At 40.6% G+C, this 7,915-nt stretch overlaps 2 pseudogenes; both read left to right on the top strand.

Annotated features, from left to right (window-relative positions):
* Positions 1–4,785: 4,785 nt before the first annotated feature.
* The window catches only part of LOC111813144, an 11,005-nt pseudogene continuing 7,875 nt past the window's right edge, over positions 4,786–7,915 (top strand).
* Positions 5,514–6,205, top strand: LOC101573550 (annotated as a pseudogene).

Genomic DNA, 7,915 nt, shown 5'->3' with positions numbered 1-7,915 from the left:
TTATACATATTATTCTATGCCATACAATACTTCCTGGCACAAACTTATCCACTATTCAGTCTTTCAAGTTCTACTTCCAAGTTCATAAGCACTGCCAATCCCTGATCAGGCCCAAATCTATTCATTTCTTGATCTCTGTTGAAGCAGAGTTCTTTCAATATAAACCTAGGGCTCAGTCTTTAAGGCTCAAGTGGAAGTAGCCTCTTTACACACATACAAAACCAACTCAGAGTTTATCTATATTTTGTCCAGAGAACACTTCTAAAATAATCTGTCCATGACCAAATACTGTCAACTTTTCCTGCTCTGAAAGCTTTCTCCCCTTCTGGGGGGATGTAAAAAAAAAACTCCTCTTAAAATTCACCAACCTCATGGCATCCAGACAGCCATCAAAATATTTCTTCCAGATGTTCATCCCACTCAATCAAGATATTTCATCAGCCCAGGATATAGCTCAGTGTCACAGTGTCTGCCTGGCAAGCATGAGGTCCTAAGTTTGATTCCTGGTACCAAAGGGTTTGGGGAAAAAAAGATGTTTTATCAGATACTTACTTGAAATCTATTTATGAGTATGTGTCAAACTTTTCCTAAGTATTGGGGATGGAGCCAGAACTACTTTAGACTCGGGTAACTGGGGCTCCTCCCTGAACCCTACACTTAAGAAGGCCCTGCATCTATGTATCAAAATCCTATAAAACAAAAAATTCACTTAAGAGCACAGATGTGCCTCTATTCCTTGGAGTCCAGTGCAATCCATAACCTGAGCTGCTTTTATAAATAGCTGTGATCCAAGGGAAACACTTCTTCATATCTCTTGCCCTAGGTCTTCAAAAGATGAGAGCCCCCAAGTATATGACAGTTTACACATTGTGTCTCTCTCAATGTAAGAGACAACACTGCTTCAAGTACTGGAAGGCAGCACTTGAAGGAAGTACTTTGAATAACACAAACATTTAGATAAAATAAATCACTGACTTGTCAAGGTCTTCTTCCTTCCCAAATATTTTTTTTCTTTTCAGGAGGAGTCTCAATATGTAGTGTAGGCTGCCCTTGAAGTCATTTATACAGCCTTCGCTCGCCTTAAACTCACAGCAATCCTCCTACCCCTGCCGCCCAAGAGTTAGGATTACAAGTATGTGCCACCATACTTAGTGTAGTTGCTGTTATTCAAAAGTAAAAATCACAGTATAATTGTTAGTAATTTACACAATAAAATAATTCATAATATTTACTGTACTAATGTTAATTTCATGTGCAACTCTATCACAATATTTGAACATAATATGCAAAACTCAGTTTATTTCCAATTCTAATTATTGCCTTAAGAATGTTATAGTTGCGTCAGATAGGATGGCAAACATATAACCCCAGCCCTCTGGGAGGCTAAATCAGAAGGATGGAAAACTGAAGTCCTTCCTGAGAAATTTAGTGTAGAGCCAGGGAGATAGCTCAGTGGCATAAGAGCCTGCCTGGCAAGCACAAAGTCTCACATTTGATCCCTAGTACCACAAAAAAAAAGAAAAAAAAATTAGTGTAGACCTTGTCTTAAAATAAAAATAACCAGGTATGGTATGTACCTGTGATCACAGCACAGCCTTGGGGAGGCTGAGGCAGGAGGATCACTGTGAGTTAGAAGCCAAACAGGGCTATCTAGTGAGTTCATGACCAACCTGGATTACATAGTGCAATCCTGTGTCAAATAATAATAATAATACATAAACAGGTCTGAAGATGTATTTCAATGAAAATGACCAGATTTCAAATCCCAGTACTGGGCTGGTGAGATGGCTCAGTGGTCTAAAGTACCTACTTAGAACAAGCTAAGCTAAGCAAAAGCACAGGGACGGCGGTTCAATCCCCAGCACCACATACCAGCCAGCCCCGCCCCCTGGTGGGCTGAACTGGCCACACACACACAAAATAAATAAATAAATTTTTTAGAAAAAAAGTGTAAAGTAAAAATTTTTATTTAAAAAAAAAAATCCCAGTACCACTTTAAAAAAAAAAAAAAAACAAATTACAGTTGTTATGAGAAAAATATCTTCAAACTGAAATTATCCTTAAAACTACTTAGTGTAATGCTTTGAGAAAGACAGTCTAATTTACCTGGAGCTTGAACCCTGGACCTAGAACATGATAGGCAAGTGTTCTACCATTGAGCTATATCCCCAGCTCTTTTAAATTTGAAATAAGCTCTCACTAAAGTGCCCAGGCCAGCTTCAAAATTGCCATCATTCTCCCACCTCTTCTTTCCAAGTAACTGGGATTACAGGTGTGTACTACCCAGCTCTAAGTCAGTTTTTGAGATTTTACATTATCAAAAGAAAGGAGGGGCCGGGAAGATGACTCAGTGGAATAAGCACTTCCCTGGCAAGCGCAAGGACCTCAGTTCAATCCCTGGTACCACGGGGGGAGGGGGGGAAATAAAGCAAGCCACATCTTTAGTAGCAACTTGACAAAAAAAAAAAAAAAAAAAAAAAAAAAAAAAGAGACAGACAGACAGGCATCATGAGGTTCTCCTGTTCCTCACTTCTTACAATAGTGTTCTGTTTTACTTGGTTTCACACTATCCCCTGTTTCATGTCTATTTAGGGAAAGAAATGAATTCCAAATTAAAATTAAAATGTGAGGATTTCCCTTCAAATTCAAAAAAAACACATGTAATAAAAATAGCATCAACTTACCAAAGGCCTGGTGTGCTGGGTGCATGCCTGTAATCCCAGCACTTGAGAGGCTGCGGCAAGAAAATCGTGGTGAGTTCAAGACAAGCCTGGACTACAAAGTGAGATCAAGGCCAGCCTGAACTGCATAATGAGACCCTGTCTAAAAAAAAAAAAAAGACAATAAGTAAATATGAATTGATTGAGTATTTACTCTGAATCAGATATTCTTACTTGATCTTCATGCCAAAATCCCCTGAAAAGCAGCAAATATTATCTCATTCGTCTAGAATTCAAACTCATATTGCCAGACTCTAGAAGCCAAGCACTTTAGCTCTATGTACTGCTACACATCCCTATAACAAAAAATGACATAATCAATTTTATATTACAGCTGACATACAAGGGACAAGAATATCTCATTATGGCAACATTAAAGCCAGGAACTGAAAGCAAAGTACCACAAGAGATGAAAACTGCCAGACATGGTTGTGCATGCCTGTGCTCCCAACACTCAGGAGGTCGAGGCAAGAGGATAGCACTTAGTATGAGGCCAGCCTGGACTACGTAGAGATACTCTGTCTCAAAACAAAACAAAAAAGATGAAAATTAAGTGTGGCAGTGTGAATGAAAATGAAAGGAGGAAAATGCACACCAAAAAGAAGATAAGTCTGAAAAGCAAGCAGTATTTATAGCTGTCATACACACCTCAAGCCCTCTTCCAGATATTCAGATGAAGGAAAAACTTGTTTTATTGGAAACAGATTTTAATGATCTAAACAGAAAACAGACATTTAACGCAAATTGACATAGTTCATCACATCTTATCCCATATTTATTATATTGAGACTGTTACAGTAACATCAAGGAGCACAATGCTATATCTATAGTACCCACCCCACCCCCCTCCTTACTTATTTTCTCCCCCTTGGGGGGAGGGGGGTCGCGCATGCCAGATTTCTATTACAAGATGTTAAGGATATACCATGGCTATTTAAAGTGTTTGCTATAGGAATCAAGAGATTACAAGGCCAGACACGATGGGGCACTCCTGTAATCTCAGTATTCAGGAAGCTGAGGCAGGGGGATAACTGTGAGTTCCAGTCCAGCCTGGGCTACAAAGTAAGTTCAAGGCCAGCAAAATCCTGTCTTAGACAAAAAATTACAGAACAGTGAGTTATTTTTATTACATGTTAATTTAACTTAGCATGAAGTTCTTAGTCCTTTTGCATCTAAGTACCAACAATACCAGTAAAACATGTGGTTTAGAGGTAAAACTCAGGTTTACTGCTTGAATTTACCTGATGCCTAGCAAATTTTATGATCCTGGGCCCATTTAGCCACTGAAATCTTCACTTTCTTCAACTGCAGAAGAAAGCTAATAGCAGAACTTTGTACTTAGTGAGATTTGGGGGAATAAAGGAAGCACTGCAGTTTACATAAAAGTTCTTGGCATGGTGTCTGGTACAGAGATATTCTCCATACATATTAGGTTACTAAGCAGATCTGTTGAACTTGAAGAATAACTTTTTTAAATTAAGCCAATCAACATGGAATAACATTTATTAAGCTAACAACTTTTAACGATTAACTATTAATGTATGTTCTCTTTGGTCGTTTGTTACTGCATTCTTTTTTGGGGAATCAAATTCAGGACTTTGCACTTGCTGAGCAGGCACTTGGGTCTCTGAGCTACAACCCCGAGTCCTCTTTTCACAGAGGGAAAGAACCTGAGACTCAGAATTGTCCAAGGAGGAAGTCGAAAAGCACAGAGTTAATACTCCACAGCCTTTGCCAGTCTGTAACAGTGCCTTGCCCTGCTCCATTACATTTCTGACCAGGGCAAGAAGCTGGCTTTGCCTCCCTCTGATTTCGTCACGACAGCAACCAAATCTTACCCTCACACAGGTGTATCCTCAAGGAGATTTATATATTTTAAAAAAAAAAAAAAAAGTCTCTGTAAACTGCTTTATTTTATTTTATTGGTGGAAGGGGGGGTTGAATTCAGGCCCTTGTGCTTGCTAGGTAAGCACTTATTCAACTGAGCTATCTCCCCAGCCCCCGAGATTTACATGTTAACTACTTATTGGCTGCTTGACCGTACTCGCTCTTCTTATTAGCCAATATGGTCTTGGATCCTGGAAAATGGCTCTCACGGGTCTTTGGAACTGTTTCTGCTACAGGTTTGCCTTCGGCGCCATGGCAACCTTAAATAGACTCTTGGAGTAGTTCCCTGCTATACAGTGACAGGGTTTCCAGAGACACCTCTGATCCAAGGCGGAGCGCGTCAGCGTTGCTCCTTAGGAATCGCCTGCATCCTTCATTTCTGCCTGACAATCGGCTCTTCTTTCCCGGCCTACAGGCCCTCGCCACTTTCTTCCCAGCGTGACCCACATAGTTAACAAGTTCGATTTTCTGGGGAAGAAAATCTGCAGCACCCTGGCGTCCTGCAGCCCGTGCAGCTACTGCTGGCGCTAGCTAACGCCGCGCTGTTGCAGAACGGTGAGTAACTGCAGGGCAGGAATCCAAAAAGAAAGGTGGGAACTGCGCCAAAGTGATTGCGCTTGCCATCTTCGGCCCACAGAGAGCACAGTGTCTGATGTAAAGGAGAAGGTGCAAATGCTGAGCAATTATCTGTGGGGCCGACTTTTCCCTTTAGAACCAGGTGAGCTGCAAAGACGCGCTATGCATCTTGAGAAAAAATTCCTGGAAAATCCAGGTAGGGTTTAAGAATAATTAAGAATATTTCGGCGGGCAGGATGGCGGCCTAGTGCCGTTAAGCAGTGCGGTAGTCAGCAAGTAAATCATTTGACCTCAGCCTGTGCATGTAATCTGTAAGACAGAGATGCCTCCTTCACAAATTTAAAGGAAGAGCCCATCAGGTATACAAGATAGTGCCGTAAACGGAAAGAAAATTGGTGCCTAGAAGCAGATTTTAAAGGCAATTTCTTCCACATCTTTTTTCATATCACCTGACAAGCTTCTTCATGTACTATGACAGCGGCAGCAGCAGTAAGATGGGCGATATCAAAGAGAGCGCTCTTGAAACATTTATTTCCAATCCAAAATGGAGCTTTATCTCATGCTTGCTGTAAATCTACGTATTCTTCTCTTCCAGATGATTATAATTGCAAAGTAGAGCTTGCTTTGACATCTGATGGCAAGACAATAGTATGCTACCACCCTTCTGTGGACATTCCATATGAACACACAAGACCTATGCCTCAACCAGATCCTGTCCATAATATTGAAGAAACACATGATCAAGTGCTGAAAATCAGATTAGAAGAAAATGAAAGTGAATTCCTTGAGCAAGGACCCATGATAGAACAACTTAGCAAAATGTTCTTCACAACGAAGCATCGCTGGTACCCTCACGGGCAATATCACAGACATCGTATGAAACTAAATCCTCCAAAAGACAGATGATATTGAGATTCATGGGAGAATCGAAGAGAAATGGTATCCTATGCTTAGTTTGCCACTGGAAGAAATACACTAATACTATATATGGTAATAGTCAAATAATAAAATGACTTTTCACATAAAAAAAGAATATTCCCAGATTGGAATGTAAGTGGAGAGTGAAAAGTAAGGAATAATTGCACAATATCTAAAATTGATGTTACACTTTCTTATTTGACTTTTTGGCAAAGGCAGTTGTTACAGTGTCTTACTAGAGGTAGACTGGCCCACAGATTGCCCTCAGGTTTTGAATAAAGCACAGAAATCCATCTCTTTGGGGGTTTTGCCCCCTGCAAATCCATAGGATTAGGATTTTCTGAGTTTTTATTCAGGTGAAATAAAAATAAGGTGGTCCCCTGTGTGGTCTCCTCACCAGCACCAAATCCCTCTTCAGAGATAGAAGAAGCCTGTTTTTATGATAATGAACTTTTTGCTACACACCTGCTTTTTTTCATCTTGAACAGAGCAATCATGAGAGATTTTTCAAATCCTTTTCCTCCCTATAGGAACAAGATTTCGTGATCTTACATTTTGAATTTGAAAAAATCCACAAAGATTTCTCCTTAGTGTATCCTTTAAATTTTTCTCATACTTCTCTCATATAAAAGAAAACTTGTGGAAAAGAGTATGTTAAGCTGAATAAACTGTTATTAGAGGCAGGATCCTATCTGATGTGCTCACACTAGTGTTGATGGTGATTACTGTTCTGCTTGAACTTTTTCTGTAGGTTTGGCTTCTGTCTTGAGCTTTGAGGCTTTGCTCAGGTGGAGATGAGGAAGGATTTGGGTTGGGCAGGATATTTAATATTGGATCCAATTCCTGTTCCCTCCAGGTCCTCACTTCCAGTCCTTTTCTCATCCCAGAGTCACCTCAGACAGAGGACAAACTCCATGGAGCAGTGCTATGCACCCTGCTTAGAGCTACCTACCTCTGGCAGGAACTGGGGCAAGGAGGGCTCAGAAAGATGCAAAGGAAACATTGGACTTGAAAAGTAGAATCAGGGTGCATAATTACACAATCATTTCAGGGTTTGAGAAAGCTCCCTGCCTGCCTTTATACTGGGGAGTGGAACGGTTGGCAGAACTCTTTCCTAAGATTTCATCTCCTAAAAAAATCTATAAAGTAACTATGGAGCTAAGGTTATTTCCCAGTGGGTATGACTGATTTTTACTGTGGCTACAGTGAGGAACTGAGCCTGGTGTATGGCAGCAAGACTAGATGGTGGTTTTGTAGCAGTCTCCAGGAAGTTCCATGAGGAAAAAAAATCCATCAGCTTCCAACTTGAATTATTTTGCCTTAGCTCCTTTTTTCCTAACACAGTCTTCTGGACCAGGGACTCTTGGGGCTTTGTACGTGCATATTTTAAAAGAGATTCTCTTTATCCCAGTTGAAAGGTTTCTGTTAGTCAAGGAACATTTTCAATCACAATTCCACATCCTGACATGATGACACATCCTGGTAATCCTAGTACCCAGGAGGATGAGGCAAAGGGATGGGCTGGGAGTTCAAGACCAACCTGAATTACCTAACAAGATATAAACTCAAAAAAAGGGAAGGGGCAGTATTTCCCACTGAGATACTCTCTACTAGAGCCAGGTATGATGGTGCCTGTTTGTAATTGAAGCACTTGGAGGGCTGAAGCAGGAGGGCTGCTATAAATAAGGCTCCCCTGAACTACAAAGTGAGTTCAAGTCCAGCCTAAACTGCATAGTAAAAAATATTTCAGGGGTCAGGGAGATGGCTCAGTAAAATAAGCACTTGCCTGGCAAGTGCAAGGGCCTGAGTTCAAT

This window comes from Octodon degus, unplaced genomic scaffold (assembly GCF_000260255.1).
Source record: "Octodon degus isolate 3935 unplaced genomic scaffold, OctDeg1.0 scaffold00166, whole genome shotgun sequence".
Taxonomy (NCBI): domain Eukaryota; kingdom Metazoa; phylum Chordata; class Mammalia; order Rodentia; family Octodontidae; genus Octodon; species Octodon degus.
This window is presented reverse-complemented; position numbering and strand designations above follow the sequence as displayed.